This window comes from Orcinus orca, chromosome 11 (assembly GCF_937001465.1).
Source record: "Orcinus orca chromosome 11, mOrcOrc1.1, whole genome shotgun sequence".
Taxonomy (NCBI): Eukaryota; Metazoa; Chordata; class Mammalia; order Artiodactyla; family Delphinidae; genus Orcinus; species Orcinus orca.
The window spans coordinates 55863111-55881102 of record NC_064569.1 but is presented as its reverse complement, the minus strand read 5'-3'; the positions used below and the strand labels follow the sequence as shown (position 1 = coordinate 55881102).

Here is a 17992-nt window from a genome sequence, read left to right as displayed (position 1 = left end):
AATCCATACAACCACCCTATGAGGCAGGTACTATCATTATTTCTTTGTAGCAAATGAGGAAACCAAGGCTTGAAGAGGTTAGGTAAATTTTCCAAGGTTAAGAAGAGGAAATATCACTTAGTATGATTATCTCTAGGTTCATCCACGATGCTGCAAATGGCAGTGATGGCACGATGCCAGAATTAAATCCAGATCCGACTACAAAGCCCAAGTTCTTATTAATTAATATATGTAAAAAGCTTAAAACAGAGCTCAGCATATAGTAAATGCAAGCTATTGAAATGGTAACAATACTTTATTATAAAACAATACTGTATGCCTTTGGCACTCAGTCAAAATTTCTATGCCTAAAATTTCTCATTTATAAGATTAGGACACCTATTTCAGAGTTATTGTGAAAAATAAATTATGGCTATAAAGGCATTTAGAAAAATATACAGTGTTTAGAAAGACAGGCATTATCACCACTACATGTAAAATCCTGTCTCTTATATCACAAAGAAGGCTTTTGCACTGCAAGTACAAAAGCCTACAATTTAAACACCATCTTCATAACAAGAGTTACATTAATAAATTTAGTAAAGCTGTCCTAAATTATTCCAATATGATTCTTGCAGAATGACAAGCAAAGAGAACACTGAACTCTATTCACTAGCATGACTATAAATCTGTTGCTCAGGAAGGTATATTTGCTCTTTCAGTTCACTAGCACGGAGGGTGAATTTGGCTTATACTACAGTAGTTCTGTTCAAATACAGCCAGGACAGAATATCTATAGTTAGAAGCATAGCAATATAACTCTATATTTTGGGCACAGCTAACTGCTGTATTTAATTTCATTAAGACAATCAAGAGGATAGCATTCAAAAACCTTGTTCTTTGTGTAAGTGGTCTGGTTGATTGTTTTTAAACTATGTGGGTAGGTCTTTTTTTTAATTGATATACCTTAGTTTTCTGTTTATTTTTAACACTGCTAAGGATTTTTTATTATTTATATTACTCTAAGAAAGAGAAGTTAAAAAAAAGGCTAAGGAGGGAGATTCTAGTATATTCTGCTAGTCACTAAACGAGAGCCATTCTGTAAAAAGTAAGGATACATGCAACATAGTTTCCTTGGTTAGCTGAAATTTAAAAATATATATGTACACAGTAAACCAAAAAAGTACCCAAGTATTTTTAAGCATCTATCCATGAATATGGTTGTATCTGCATACCTCTAAATAGATTTTCTTCCTTTAAGTTTTTTATTCTACTAAAGGCAATGTTGGTGAACCACTTTGCAATTCACAACCCTCTATGAACTCCCCCTTTTTTTAACTCTCAAAAAAATCAATTACATTACTTACAAATCACTTCAATATCTGGTACTTTATTTTCTGGAAACTCTTTATGTCTAATCTAAATTCCTTGTACTGCAATTTAAACCAGATTCCTCTCATTTTTGTTTTTTCTGTAAGAGACAAGTTAAACCAGGATAATCAAGAAAGATTAAGCACATGCTTATGTATATTTAAACTGCCATCAATTCATTTTCCTATGGATAAATCTAAAATATTAATAAAGAAACATTTCTTTATTTTAGACACAGTTTTTGAATTAAGCTAACAAAAGCTTACTTAGTAAATAAAAATGATTGTAAACAGCTATCAATATTAAGGAGAGAATAAAAAATGAGTTCATTCATTTCTCCATATATACATTAAAGCATGCAACAACTATTTTCTGAGTATCAACTCTCTTTGCCAGGCACTGAGTTAAATGTTAAAGAAATAAAGAGGACATACACATTCTCTGATTCTACGGAGCTTACTGTTTAGTGAGGGAGGCAGACAAGCAAAGGAATACATGGCAGAGTTACAGATCCATGTATCCATGTGCCAGTGCCATCAGAACATGTAACTCAGAGCAGAAGGAAAGGGAAGTGATCAAGGAGCCTTCCTAGGAAAGGTGACCACTAAGTCAAGTCCTGAAAGACAGATGGGAGTTTTCTAGGGCAAGGGCAATCCAAATGAAAAAGAGTGCATACTAAAGCACAGAAACCTAAAAAAACATGGCAGCCTCCAGAACCAAATAGTTCCTTTTAGTTGGAATGTATGGTATGCATGGGAAAATAATAGAAGATAGGCAGGAAGGTAGGTTCATGCCATTTCATGAAGCGCCAGTTTGCACTGCTGAGGACAGTTCACATTTTCCCTTACAATCTTAAAGACACCACTAATGTCCTACCAAAATACTTTCCTATAGAAGCATGAAGTCTAGAATATATACATGGAGAACATCTAATTCCTAAGAATAAAATTAATGGTGTTTTACTATGATGCCTAAAGTCTAACCTAGAAGTCACAGCATCTATCTATAAACATAAACATTCTCCCAACAGTATCCAGACCTGCAGTGAGTGTCACTGTAAAATGATGACCTGAACCTCGGATTCCCTTCTTTCATTTCTGGAAAATGTTACCCACTTTAACCTCATATTTCACACTGAATCTGACAAAGTCACTTTCAATCATGCATTTGGGTTTTTAGAACAGAAATCCAAGAATCTGTATGTATATCTTTATCTACCATCTATATTTCTATCAATCAAGAAGTGTGTGTGTGTGCGTGTGTGTGTGTTTAGCAAATACTGAGAAAATGGTACTAAAATGGCTTATGATACAAAACACAACTTTTACCTTTAATAACACCAGTCATAATTCAATCCTGGAATCACCTATAATCTTGGAACATACTCATACCCAGAAACACTGGTGATGAAATTTACACAGTTAAATCTGGGTGACCATAATCTCTGCCCTAAGATATAAAAACAGACATACAGATGTGCTAACCCAGCAGATGAGTTACATTCTGCCTTAGCTAATTGAATAATGTAATCAGTACCAATGGCAACAATCCCAGCACCTTAAATTACAGGAAAAAATATCATCAGCCTTGGGAACTCCCAAAGAAAGTCTTAGTTTAAGTGCTCTATGTTGCAATATAAAAATATGTACAAGAAAAGCAAGTACTGTCCTCCAGCAACATCAAAGGGTGAACAATCTATATGACAGATCATGTAGCTCTCTCTACTAAAAATTCACAGATTGCACCACAAAAAGACGACACATGATTGTAAGGTAGCAGTAATAAAGTATATGCATTCTCCAGAAAGCATTTATCATTAACTCTGAAAACTGGAATACATATATTTGATCTTATGGAGACAGTGCATTCAGTTTTCTCTAAGTATTATACATCAGAATTCCAGGTTTGTATTTTTCAACTCGGTTATTATTTCTACATATTATTCTTACAACTGTGTCAAATTAAACCAATGATTGCTTAACCCTCATAATAAACCTCTAGTTTATAAATTTACTAATAGACACTAGTCCCCTAGCAGGCACTGAACCCTAGCATAATAACTATTTAACTTATGAGGTTTTACTAACCTGACTAACAATAAAAGGTAAAATCCAAATATGAATTTTACAATGTTTTTCTTAGTATGATACACATAATAGTTCTTAAAAAGAATTTGGCTTTATGGCTTTATTCTTTAAAACAACAAAACACTGGGCTTCCCTGGTGGCACAGTGGTTGAGAGTCCGCCTCCCGATGCGGGGGACATGGGTTCGTGCCCCGGTCCAGGAAGATCCCACATGCCGTGGAGCGTCTGGGCCCGTGAGCCACGGCTGCTAAGCCTGCGTGTCCGGAGCCTGTGCTCCGCAACTGGAGAGGCCGCAACAGTGAGAGGCCCACGTACCGCAAAAAAAACAAAACAACAAAACACTAAATGCAAACCATTTGAACTTCAATTTCATGTTAAATGAATATACAAATTATTCAATATCAATCCAACTATAAACATCAATAAAACACTACAAGACATACAAGAAAATCTCCAGGCAACTTCACTTTTTATATAATACGCTTAGCCTAGAGCTAAATAAATATTAATGAAGAATAACAGAAAAGTAAATAAAAAGATTAATTTTCAAAACTGAATATACCGGTGTATGAGAAGAATATACCATAAATCTGCATTTTCAAACTCAGGTGGTTATCATGCTAGTTACTAGACTCTTATTAACAGTCTAAATATTGACTGTGTATATATAAAATGTACATACACATTCAATTTGCTCAAAATACACTAAGCCAAATGCCAAGCAACTCTAAAAAAAATCCTCAAAACAAACTGCTTCATGAATAGGTCACTCATGACTTTCTGCACTTGTCTCAATCTAAAATGCTCTTAAATTCTCTAAGGAATATAAGCTTGATAATTTATTTTCTACTTTTAGAGCAATGCGTTCAAAATTACTGCTACAATCTAGCATTAAACTCAGCTAACTCAAGTACCCCACTAATAAAAATGTTTGATGTGTGTGTTTTCTAACATTCCCCACCCTCACAAAATACAAGAAAAAAAGAGTTAAGCAGAAATATTTACATCAGAGTAAATATTTGATGAACTGTTTGGGGCCATTAATAAGCACTGCTTAAAGAATATTTAATGACAAAGAAAAATGTTCATGGTATAAAAAGTTAAGCAGAAAAAAAAGACAAAACTGTTCTTTTAAAATGCAATATGGTATTCAGGATTGGATCCTGGAACAGAAAAGGACATTAGTGGAAAAACTGGAAAAATCCAAATAAAGTCTGTAGTTATTTAATAAAATTATACCAGTGTTAATTTCTTAGTTTTGACAAGTATACTCTAGTTATATAAGATTAATATTAGGGAAAGCTGAATAATGGATATATGAGAATCTCTGTACTACCTTTGCAACTTTACTGTGATTCTAAAATTGTTCTGAAAAAAAATTTTATTTTAAAAATTACTTTGCATGCCCAGTAGCAAGTTTGAGAAGATTCTCATTTTAAAAAATAACACACTTACTTTTCTCTCTCCCACTCCTAAACAAAATACATAAGCCTAGAAAAAGACTAGATGAAAACACATTAAAATGTTAACAGTGGTTCACTCGGTAGTAGGATGAAAAGCACTTTTCTCTTCATATTTTCTATAGTGTGAATTGCTTTTATAATCAACAATAAATCGTTAACTAAAGAATATACAAATCAATACTTTGTTAAAGTCTTCTTCAGAAAGAAAAGCTATAAATGTCTAAGCAGAGCCCAAAGGCAGACAACATATAAAACAGGTTAGGGCAGAGTGTGAAGAACACAGTGGCCAAGAGAAACTGCCAGGAGAACCTAAGTAGGCAAAACCTAATTAGTAAATGCTGGAAACCTGATGATACACGAACATCTACTCTTAGGCTAAAGGTGCTCACAGTCAGCAATGTTATGCTCAGAATTCATGACTTAGGGGAATGTCCCAAAAGTCCCCCTAACACTAGGAATTTATGGGATACGTACCCTGGGTTTATTCCAAACAAAAATAATGCAGCTAGACATGCACAACTGCCCAATGAGAGCTTCTAGAAATACATCAGGATGACAGTGTGTTCTCTAAATTTTTCTACTTTTTTCTTCTCTAACACCTCCCTACAACCTATGCCCATGCCCAGTCTTTAGCCCAAAGACCAAAAATGGTACTCTGATGTCATTTAGCAACAGGAGTAGAGACCATTAGAACAAGAGAATCAAATACTATTTCAGACGTCTGACAGGTGAGTATCACAAAAGTTTTTCAATACTTTCAGGGCAAAATATGCTGACAACCTCATTCAACCATAAGAGGGGAAAATTTAATCAACAACAAATGTTTCCACAATCAAAATAAAAAAATAAAATACATTTGTCCCTTAAAGATAGCGCCAGTGGAATCAGACAGAATGAATTTTGATAAAGAACCTCTTCGAAGGGACTTCCCTGGCAGTCCAGTAGTTAAGACTTCGCCTTCCAACGCAGGGGATGTGGGTTCGATCCCTGGTTGGGGAGCTAAGATCCCACATACCTTGCAGCCAGAAAAACAAAACAAAACGAAACATAAAACAGAAGTAATATTGTAACAAATTCAATAAAGACTTTAAAAATGGTCCACATCAAAAAAAAAAATCTTAAAAAAAAAAGAACCTCTTCCAAGCTGTAATCAGGGTGATTTGTGTGTGTCGGGCTGTCTAACCCTCCTGAAACAGTGCTATGTGGCCTGTTCTGGGGTTTGTGTTGTTTTTTAAAGATAGATTTGAATTTTTACTTTATTTATGGTCACCCTCATTCTCAGTTGATAGCAGGTCCTAGAGTTGTCACTTAATAAATATGTACGTGCTTTTTTTTTTTTTAGTTTATTCTTTTGAATCCTGGACTCTGTAATCAGATACCCATGCCTATTAAGAACAGGTGCAAAATGAGGCCCTCTACTGAGATAACAGAATATTTTACGTTCAAGAACATGGTCTTTACTTCATGAGCTTCTTAACAGCAACTGTAAACATCAGAAGCCTCTTCTGCTTACTTTCCAGTTCTTGGTCATGTTTAAGAAAGTAGAGGCTACCAAAATAGTGATTCTCAGGAATGGAGACTATAATATTATCACTGTTATTACTTCTAATACCAATGAAGATATAAACTGTTTTCATCAAAACCGAGACACAACTCATTTTAAGACTTGATATTTTATATCCCACCAAGAAACAGAAGTGGTTAATTAAACTACGAGATGCCACTGACTGTAAGATACACCCAAATTTCAGTGAATAAAATTGGAAAATCAATGAAATATAGTCAACGAAGACTATCAACTTATTACAAATAACAGTAATGAAAGGATGTTTAAAATATCTTTTCTTTGCTCCTTCCTATACACTAGAAGACAGTTACAATCAAGTAACAGGATTTGAGTGTCCAAGACCCAATATTCTTTTGAACCATGATAAATATTTGTCTAGAGAACAATCGTATTGCAGACTGCTGGGAACTATTTTCTCCATCTTCGAATGGGGAAATTAAGGAAAAAAATTAATCAAGATTTTACTGGAAGCCAAATTTAGAATTCTTAGTGTCCCTATATACAACTTTAACAAAGATAATATGAACTCTATCCCTAAAGGTTTCATGGTTTGTTTTCCTTCAGATTTACCTTGATCTTAAACTCAGGATATCAAACATCCATGGTAAAGGAAATTCTGAAGAGCTATATTCAAAAGTACAGCTAAGGTCACTGGGGCTATTCCCTCTAAGCAAAACGTATGATGAAATAGAATTTGAAAGCAATGATGAGAATATCTCCTTTCATTTTTTAAGACACATGTGGAGAAAACAAATCTCTACAGAAAACAGCCAGAATTTCTAAGATGTTTTACTCTGTACCACTTTCAAATGTTTCTTCATCAGCATGAAAGCTGGCTGAAAAGCTATCAACCTTAAACTCTCTTTAAAAAACAAGCAGGGATTTCCCTGGTGGCACAGTGGTTAAGACTCGTGCTCCCAATGCAGGGGGCCCAGGTTCGATCCCTGGTCAGGGAACTAGATCCCACTTGCATGCCACAACCAAGAGCTTGCATACCACAACTAAGGAGCCGGCAAGCTGCAACTAAGACCTGACACAACCAAATAAATAAATAAAAAATAAAACACAAACAAACCAAACTCCCACCCGCCCCCCAAAGAAAACAATGAACTTAATTCAGCAGTTAGCTACAAAGAATATTAGTCTCATATTCTTGTTAAAGCCTTAAAATTTTTAATTTTGCATATGCAAATTCCAAATTTGAATTCTCTCTAACTATTAACCCTGCTAAATAGAAGGTAGAATGTGACTAAGACAAGATTTACATCTTCATGTAATGGATAGATGGCCTACAACAGCTCTGCTATCTAAATGCATTTTAAAATACCACATTAGAATCTAAAATAATGCTTCATTTTAATCACTCTAAATTCCTCCAGTAGAAGGCAGTATCAATCTCTGATAATGCCAGCAAGGCAGCATGATACAGTAAAAATATCATGAGCTTTAGAACCAGACAGAGCTGAGTTCTTAACATCTCTGAATCTATGTTTCCCCATAGGCAAGTTAAAAACACCACCGCCTACCTCATATTACTGTTACAGGTTTGGAGGCGGTTGAAGAAATCTGGGGTCCGAATTAGAGTGGTGAGCAATGAAGATGGAGAAAGAAAGATGGATTAGAGCAATACTCAGAAGTAAGCATCAGTAACACCTGATAACTGATTAGACTGGGAAGAAAAGCAGAAGTCAAGGAGCATACCTACATTTTCCATTTAGGTAACAGTCCATTCACAGAGCTAGAAAACATAAGAAGGACACAAGGTTTAGAGAAGCACATAAGCTCAATTTTGAACGTACTGTGATGCCTGTCAGATATCCAAGTAGAAATGCTCAAAAGACAAACAGAAATACAAGTATGGAAGTGGAAGAAAGATCTGAATTGGAGATAAGGATCTAGGAGTCATCAGCTTATGGATGCAAGGCACAGGACAAGATGAGATTGCCCAGTGAGAAGAAAAGACCTAGAGAAACTCAGAAACACCAACATTTAAGGAAACTGAAAAGGAAGAGAAGCCCACAAAGGAGACTGGAGAGGTACTGTCCAAGAAACAGGAAGAAAATCACCAAGAGTGTGGTATCACAGGGGCCTAGAGAAGACAATGATTCAAGGTGAGATGGGATACAAAGAACAGTCTAATATCAATAAGGTAAGACTGCAGAAACCATGGTAAGTTAGTTTGGAGAAGATAATATTTGGCAGTAAGGAAGAGTAAGTCAGCTGTCTTAAATTTTCTGTTTTATGGAATAATGGACTTGAGCTGGACCGAACCACAGACATCTACGAGAATAAAATAGATTTCCATCTAACAAAGAATTGATTTCCCTTTAAATGCTGAGTTCTCAATCACTACCCATGTTCAACTGGATGAGAAGCTGGATGAGATGACTTGAGTTTCTTTCAATTGAAGTAAATTTCAAGAACTAAACTAAATCTGAAATACTTTGCATTAAGAAGAACAAAGGGAAAGACATAAGAAAAAAAGCTTTTAAATACTTAGAAATATAAAGTAATGGTTCTATGAAATTTTAAAAACCATATTCAAATAATTCTAAGTAAAATACATAGACAAGATAAAGGAAGGAAAATGAGACAGAGATGAACCCAATGAATGAGCGAGACAGGAAGCCCACTCATCATTTTTTGCCCATTTCAAAGTCGTTTATAATTTTTCCTTACAAAATCTTGCATGGCTCCCCCTATTCCCCTGAAAGTAAAAATTAAAGACTTTTTAATGGCTGGCCTACAAGGTCCTAAATACTTTGTTATTGTTTTCTACCCTTCTGGCTCCAGTGGTGATCACAGGTACTTCACACTTGGCTCCAGCCACACTGGCCCCCTGGCTGTTTCTGCATACACTAAACCTCAAGGCCTTTGCAATCGTTTTTCTATCTGGAAAACTCTTCTGCCAAATACCCACACAGCTTGCTCCCTCATTTGTTTCAAGTCTTTGCTCACAAATCAATTTTTAGAGGACTTCCCTGAGCACTCTACAGAAAACACATAAACTTTTACCCCACAATGGTAACCCCTTTTCCTCTACACTGCCATGTTATTTTCCAAATGACTTATTATCAGCTGGCATGCTATATATTAAGTTATTGATTCCCTGTCTCTACGCCAAAGCCAGAACAAACTATAAACTCTATGTTGTCTTCACTGCTGTATCCCCAATGTCTAGAGAGTGCCTATGTTAAATGCTCAAATAGTTTTAGTTGAATGAATAAATACCATATTACTGGATGATGTTTCAAATTAGCACATACATACTGATACATTTTGCCCCTGAATTCCTACAATATTAAAACATATCACTAAAACTACAAACAAATAATCTCATACTTCCACTAGTTACTACATTACTTAATAGATTTTTTTGTCTTTTTTCTACCAGTTTTATTGAGATATAAATGACCGCAGCATGTATAAGTTTAAAATGTATGGCATAACGATTTGATTTGTATCATGAAATGATTACCACAATAAATTTAGAGAACATCCACCTTCTCACATAGATACAAATAGAAGAAAAAAGATTTTTTTTCTCCTTGAAATAAGAACTCTTAGGATTTACTCTCTTTAACTTTCACGAATGACATTCAGCAGTGTTAATTACATTTATCACATTGTACATTACATCCCTAGTACTTATCTTCTAACTGAAAGTTTGTACATTTTGGCTACCTTCATTCTTTAAAATAGAGCTTAAAATTATCACTTAGATTTGCGTAAACACTGACAGCTATTTCAGGAAAAACGCTTTGAATTTTAGCATATAATACCAGAAGATTTCTCTGAGAAGCAATGCTATCATGTGGCTGTCAAAGTGGGCAAGTATACTCACAAGATTTACGTGGCATCAGATATCTTCCTTTTCATCCTACACAGGTTCAAAGACTGCCATCTAGATTGTAGTTATTATAGATGTGATGCCTAAAGAGTCTATCTGGGCAAGCCAATTGCCTAAAAGTCACCATCCAAGCTGTATTCCCCCAAGCTAGGTCACTACTTGAAGTTCCTGCAGTCTTGGTATGGGCCTACTTGAAGGAGAATACTCGAGGACCAAGACTACTGTTTATATTGTGTTTCTGATCCTAAACCGCTCCCTAAGCTATTAATTTTTAACCTTAAAAGGTTCCTAATATTAACTACTATTATCTTTGACTATCACTTGAACTACCTGCTGTGTGAAATTCCAAAACCAACATCTTTGGTCTAATTATTTGACATTTCTATGATTTAGTTACTTGGGAGTTATTTCAGCTAAAAGAGGAATGTGGTTACATAAGTAGAAAACACAAGTTTGGAAAATCACAGGCTACCGAAATAATGGTTTAGCTATTAACAACATATTAGTTTCTCCAAATATTTTCTTTCTTTACACTAGTTCATCCAAAAATCTGTCTAAAAATTCAAAGAATAAAGAGCTCATTTTTTTCCCTTCGTCTATAAATAAGCCAAAAATAAAGCTAAAAAAGTAAGGCTTTAAATTCCTCCTATTGATAAGGCTGAAATTGTTTAAGCTTGGGTTTGCTACCATACACATTTTTCACTTTAATTAAACTGCTACAAAATAATATGTTTATTTGTCACAACTAAGTATGACTGTTAGTAAGGGAAAGTATTCATAACATATTACCCCTCCTTGTTGCCAGCCAATAAAATATCTGGATTGGAGGCAATAAATGCTGTTTTCCTAACATATGGCCCCGGTGACACTTGCTTTAGTAATAAAAAAAATAACCAAATAATCATTCAAGTGTCCAAGGCAAAATTTTTCTGAAAATAGAAAAAAAATACTTATTTGAAATCAACATCTCTATTTAAATTACTAAAAATGTGTTAAGAAAGATGGCGGGGGTGTCCCTGGTGGCGCAGTGGTTGAGAGTCCGCCTGCCGACGCAGGGGACACGGGTTCATGCCCTGGTCCAGGAAGATCCCACATGCCGCGGAGCGGCTGGGCCCATGAGCCATCGCCGCTGAGCCTGTGCGTCCGGAGCCTGTGCTCCACAACGGGAGAGGCCACAACAGTGAGAGGCCCGCGTACAGCAAAAAAAAAAAGAAAGATGGCGGTGTGGGAAGATGCGGAGTTAGCATCTCCCCACAACTAGGGCGCGTGCAGGCCGCTGGTGGGGGACTCTAACCCCCAAGCAGATGGGAGGAACCCCAGAGTAAACTGGTAGGATGCTGGGGGACTGACAGTGGAGGAGAGGTGGAGGCCAGGCAAGATCGGCATCCCTGAGGTGGGGGAGATCAGGAGAGGCAGTGGGGAGGGACTCTGGGAAGAGCGGAAGAGGAGCGGAGGGTGATCGCCTGGCCCACTGGGGATGGGGAGCCTGCTGAGCTCCCAAGCTGGTTCCCCCCACTCCAAAGCCCTATCCAGGCTGCATGGGTCCTGGGGGCACAGGAGGGAGGCCAGTGAGATCAGGAGTGGCAGAGGGGACAGGCCATCCAGCAGGAGTGGGAGAGGAATGGAGGGTGCTTGCCCTGCCCACTCGGGCTCAGGAAGCCTGCTGAGCTCCCAGGCCGGTTCCCTGCCCTCCAAAGCCCCCTCCAGGTCAGATGGGTCCTTCGGGGCATAGGAAGGAGGCCAAGGGGAGAATAGGAGAGGGGCCCTCTGGGAGAAGCAGGAGAGGAGCAGAGGTTGACTGCCCCACCCATTCAGACACAGGGAGCCTGCTGAGCTCGCAGGCTGGTTCCCTGCCCTCCAAGGACCCTCTGACCCCTGCATTGGTCCTGGGGGCACAGGAGGGAGGCCGGGAGATCAGGACAGGCAGGCGGGAGGGGTGCTCCCAGACTGTAAACCGGAGGAACAGGAGAGGAGAGGAGGGTGTTTGCCCCACCCACTCAAACCCAGGAAGCCTGTTGGGCTCCCAAGTGAGGAGGTCCCCTGCCCTCTGATACCAGGGGTGGGGGGCATGCCAGGGCCCCTTCTGTTCCTTGAGCCTAAGCCTAAACCTCACCCTTGCTTAGGTCCCGCTCTCCAAAGACAAGGTCTTTCCCCCACTCCTTTTTTCTTCCTTGTTTTTTTCTTTTGTCTCCTCCTCTTTTTACTATTGTGGTACTGACTTACCTTCTGGTTGTTGAGTCATCTATATTTTTATTTTTAAGTCCTTTCTAACATATCTGTTAGTTTCCTAGTCTAATTTTATTTTTAGCTTTGTTATTGTTTTTTTTTACCACCCCACATGGCTTGTGGGATCTTAATTTGCAAGCACAGGGTCGGGCAGAAGCTCCTGCGGTGGGAGCTCCGAATCTGAACCACTGGACTAACACAGAACCTCAGACCTCAGGGAATATTCATCGGAGTAAAGTCTCACAGAGTTCCTCATCTCAGCACCAAAACCCAGCTCTACCCAACAGCCTACAAACTCCAGTGTTGGAAGCCTCAGGCCAAACAACAAGTAAAACAGGAACACAATCCAAATCATCATCAAAAAAAAAGAGATGGAAAACAATATGTCACAGATGAAGGAGCAAGGTAAAAACCAACACCACCAAATAAATGAAGAGGAAATAGGCAATCTACCTGAAAAAGAATTCAGAGTAATGATAGTAAAGATGATCCAGAATCTTGGAAATAGAATGGAAGCACGGATTGAGAAACTGCAAGGAATGTTTAACAACGATCTAGAAGAACTAAAGAACAAACAAACAGACATGAACAACACATTAACTGAAATGAAAAACACACAAGAAGGAATCAATAACAGAATAATGGAGGCAAAAGAATGAATAAGTGAGCTGGAAGGCAAAATCGTGGAAGTAACTGTCAAGGAGCAGAATAAAAAAAAAAGAACGAAAAGAGTTGAAGACAATCTCAGAGACCTCTGGGACAACACTAACCACACCAACATTCGAATTATATGGGTCCCAGAAGAAGAAGAGAAAAAGAAAGGGTCTGAGAAAATATTTGAAGAAATTACAGTGGAAAACTTCCCTAACATGGGAAAGGAAATAGTCACCCAAGTCCAGGAAGCACAGAAAGTCCCAGGATAAACCCTAGGAAAAAGATACCAAGACACATATTAATCAAAAAAACAAAAATTAAATTCAAACAAAAAGTATTAAAAGCAGCAAGGGAAAAATAACAAACAAAGGAATCCCCATAAGGTTATCAGCTGATTTTTCAGTGGAAACTCTGCAGGCCAGAATGAAGTGGTAGGATATGCTTAAAGTGATGAAAGAGAAAAACCTACAACCAAGATTACTTTACCCAGCAAGGATCTCATTCAGATTCTATGGAGAAGTCAAAAGTCTTTCAGACAAACAAAAGCTAAGAGAATTCAGCATCACGAAACCAGCTTTACACCAAATGCTAAAGAAACTTCTTTAAGCAGGAAACACAAGAGAAGAAAGAGCCACAAAAACAAACACAAAACAATTAAGAAAATGGTAATGGGAACATACATATCGATACTAACCTTGAATGTAAAAGGAATAAATGCCCCAACCAAAAGACACAGACTGGCTGAATGGATATAAAAACAAGACCCACATATATGTTGTCTACAGGAGACCCACTTCTGACCTAGGGACACATAAAGACTGAAAGTGAAGGGATGGAAAAAGATATTCCATGCAAATGGAAATCAAAAGAAAGCTGGAGGAGGAATACTCATATCAGATAAAATAGACTTTCAAATAAAGACTGTTACAAGAGATAAGGAGGGACACTACATAATGATCAAAGCATCAATCCAAGAAGAAGATATAACAATTATAAATGTTTATGCACCCAACATAGGAGCACCTCAATACATAAGGCAAATGCTAACAACCATGAAAGGAGAAATCAACAGTAACACAATAATAGTAGGGGACTTTAACACCCCACTTACACCAATGGACAGATCATCCAAACAGAAAATAAATAAGGAAACACAAGCTTTAAATGACACAACAGACCAGACAGATCTAATTGATATTTATAGAACATTCCACCCAAAAGTGGCAGAATACACTTTCTTCTCAAGTGCACATGGAACATTCTCCATGACAGATCACAACTTGGGTCACAAATCAAGCCTTGGAAAATTTAGAAAATTGAAATCATACCAAGCATCTTTTCTGACCACAACGGTATGAGACTGAAAATCAATTACAAGATAAGAACTGTGAAAAACACAAATAGATGGAGGCTAAACAGCGCGCTAGTAAGCAACCAAGAGATCACTGAAGAAATCAAAGAAGAAATTAAAAAATACATAGAAACAAATGACAATGAAAACATGATGACCCGAAACCTATGGGATGCAGCAAAAGCAGTTCTAAGAGGGAAGTTTATAGCAATTCAATCTCACCTCAAGAAACAAGAAAAATCTCAAATAAACAATTTAACCCTACACTTAAAACAACTAGAGAAAGAAGAACAAATAAAACCCAAAGTCAGCAGGAGGAAAGAAATCATAAAGATCAGAACAGAAATAAATGAACCAGAAATAAAGAAAACAATAGCAAAGATCAATAGAACTAAAAGTTGCTTCTTTGAGAAGATAAACAAAATTGATAAACCCTTAGCCACACTCATCAAAAAAAAAAAGGGAGATGATGCAAATCAATAAAATGAAAAAGGAGAAATCACAACTGACACTGCAGAAATACAAAGGATTATAAGAGACTACTACAAACAACTATATGCCAATAAAATGGACAACCACGAAGAAATGGACAAATTCTTGGAAAGCTACAATTTTCCAAGACTGAACCAGGAAGAATTAGAAAATATAAATAGACATATCAGAAGTAATGAAATTGAAACCATAATTTTAAATCTTCCTAACAAACTAAAGTCCATGACCAGATGGCTTCACAGGCAAATTCTATCAAACATTTAGAGAAAAGCTAACACCAATTCTTCTCAAACTCTTACAAAAAATTGCAGAGGGAGAAACACTCCCAAATTCATTCTACAAAGCCATCATTACCCTGATACCAGAGCCAGAAAAAGATATCACAAAAAAAGAAAATTATAGACCAATATCACTGATGAACATAGATGCAAAAATCCTGAACAAAATACTAGCAAACAGAATCCAACAGCACATTAAAAGGATCATACACCGTTTATCCTAGGGACGCAAGGATTCTTCAATATACGCAAATCAATCAATATGATACACCACAATAACAAATTAAGGAATAAAAACCATATGATAATCTCAATAGATGCAGAAAAACCTTTTGACAAAATTAAACACTCATTTATGATAAAAACTCTCCAGAAAATGGGCATAGAGGGAAACTACCTCAACATAATAAAGGCCATATATGACAAACCCACATATTCAATGGTGAAAAACTGAAAGCATTTCCAGTAGGATCAGGAACAAGACAAGGATGTCCACTCTCGCCACTCTTATTCAACAGTTTTGGAAGTCCTAGCCACAGCAATTAGAGAAGAAAAAGAAATAAAAGGAATACAAATTGGAAAAGAAGAATTAAAACTTTCACTATTTGCTGATGACATGATACTGTACATAGAAAATCCTAAAGATGCCACCAGAAAACAACTAGAACTAATCAATAAATTTGGTAAGGTTGTGCAGGATACAAAATTAATGCACAGAAATCTCTGGCATTCCTATACACCAACAACGAAAAATCAGAAAGAGAAATTAAGGAAACACTCCCATTTACCACTGCAACAAAAAGAATAAAATACCTAGGAATAAACCTGCCTAAGGAGGCGAAAGACTTGTACTCAGAAAACTATAAAACACTGCTGAAAGAAATCAAACATGACATAAACAGATGGAGAAATATACCATGTTCTTGGATTGGAAGAATCAGTATTGTGAAAATGACTATACTACCCAAAGCAATCTACAGATTCAATGAAATCCCCATCAAACTACCAATGGCATTCTTCACAGAATTAGAACAAAAAATCTTACAATTTGTATGGAAACACTAAAGACCACGAATAGCCAAAGCAATCCTGAGAAAGAAAAACTGAGTTGGAGGAATCAGGCTCACTGACTTCAAACTATATCGCAAAGCTACAGTAATCAAGACAGCATGGTACTGGCACAAAAACAGAGACATAGATCAATGGTACAGGGCACAATGCCCAGAGATAAACCCATGCACATATGGGCACCTAATTTACGACAAAGGGGGCAAAAACATACAGTCGAGAAAAGTCAGCCTCTTCAATAAGTGGTGCTGGGAAAACTGGACAGCTACATGTAAAAGAATGAAATTAGAACACTACCTAACACCATACACAAAAATAAACTCCAAATGGATTACAGACTTAAATGTAAGACCAGACACTATAAAACTTTTAGAGGAAAACATAGGAAAAACACTCTTTGACATAAACCACAGCAAGATCTTTTCTGACCCACCTCCTAGAGTAACAGAAATAAAAACAAAAATAAACAAATGGGACCTAATGAAACTTAAAAGCTTTTGCACAGCAAAGGAAACCATAAACAAGATGAAAAGACAACCCTCAGAATGGGAGAAAATATTTGCAAATGAAGCAACTGACAAAGGATTAATCTCCAAAATATACAAGCAGCTCATGCAGCTCAATATCAAAAAAACAAACAACCCAATCCAAAATGGGCAGAAGACCTAAAGAGACATTTCTCCAAAGAAGATACGCAGACTGCCAACAAAACACATGAAAAGATGCTCAACATCAGTAATCATTAGAGAAATGCAAATCAAAACTACAATGAGGTATCACCTCACACAGGTCAGAATGGCCCTCATCAAAAAACCTACAAGCAATAAATGCTGGAGAGGGTGTGGAGAAAAGGGAACCCTCTAGCACTGTTGGTGGGAATGTAAATTGATACAGCCACTAAGGAGAACAGTATGGAGGTTCCTTAAAAAACTAAATATAGAACTACCATATGACCCAGCAATCCCACTACTGGGCCTATACCCTGAGAAAACCATTAATTCAAAAACAGTCATGTATCACAATGTTCATTGCAGCACTATTTACAATAGCCAGGACATGGAAGCAACCTAAGTGTCTATCGACAGATGAATGGATAAAGAAGATGTGGCACATATATACAATGGAATATTACTCAGCCATAAATGAAACGAAATTGAGTTATTTGTAGTGAGGTGGATGGACCCAGAGTCTGTCATACAGAGTGGAGTAAGTCGGAAAGAGAAAAATAAGTACCGTATGCTAACGCATATATATGGAATCTAAAAAAAAAAAAAAAAAAAGGTTCTGAAGAACCTAGGGGCAGGACAGGAATAAAGACGCAGACGTAGAGAATGGACTTGAGGACATGGGGAGGGAGATGGGTAAGCTGGGACGAAGTGAGAGAGTGGCACTGACATACGTACACTACCAAATGTAAAATAGATAGCTACTGGGAAGCAGCCGCATAGCACAGGGAGATCATAGCACAGGGAGATCAGTTCGGTGCTTTGCGACCACCTAGAGGGGTGGGATAGGGAGTGTGGGAGGGAGATGCAAAAGGGTGGGGATATGGGGATATAGGTATATGCATAGCTGTTTCACTTTATTCTACAGCAGAAACTAACATA

The 17992-nt window shown here is 37.2% G+C and overlaps 1 protein-coding gene across 12 annotated transcripts in view; it reads right to left on the bottom strand.

Annotated features, from left to right (window-relative positions):
• Positions 1 to 17992, bottom strand: part of FRS2 (fibroblast growth factor receptor substrate 2) — a 78423-nt gene that overhangs the window by 28504 nt on the left and 31927 nt on the right. For 3 of the 12 annotated variants that reach the window (XM_004281879.3, XM_049694994.1, XM_049694997.1), the window contains exon 3: positions 1347 to 1450. The exons of 4 other annotated variants lie outside the window; for them this stretch is intronic. The gene's annotated coding sequence lies outside the window, so the exon portion shown is untranslated. Of the gene's footprint in view, positions 1 to 1346; positions 1451 to 5811; positions 6368 to 7992; positions 8033 to 8167; positions 8205 to 17992 lie in introns of those variants that run through there. 5 more of the 12 variants (XM_049694996.1, XM_049694993.1, XM_049694995.1 and 2 more) reach the window with 3 other exon arrangements.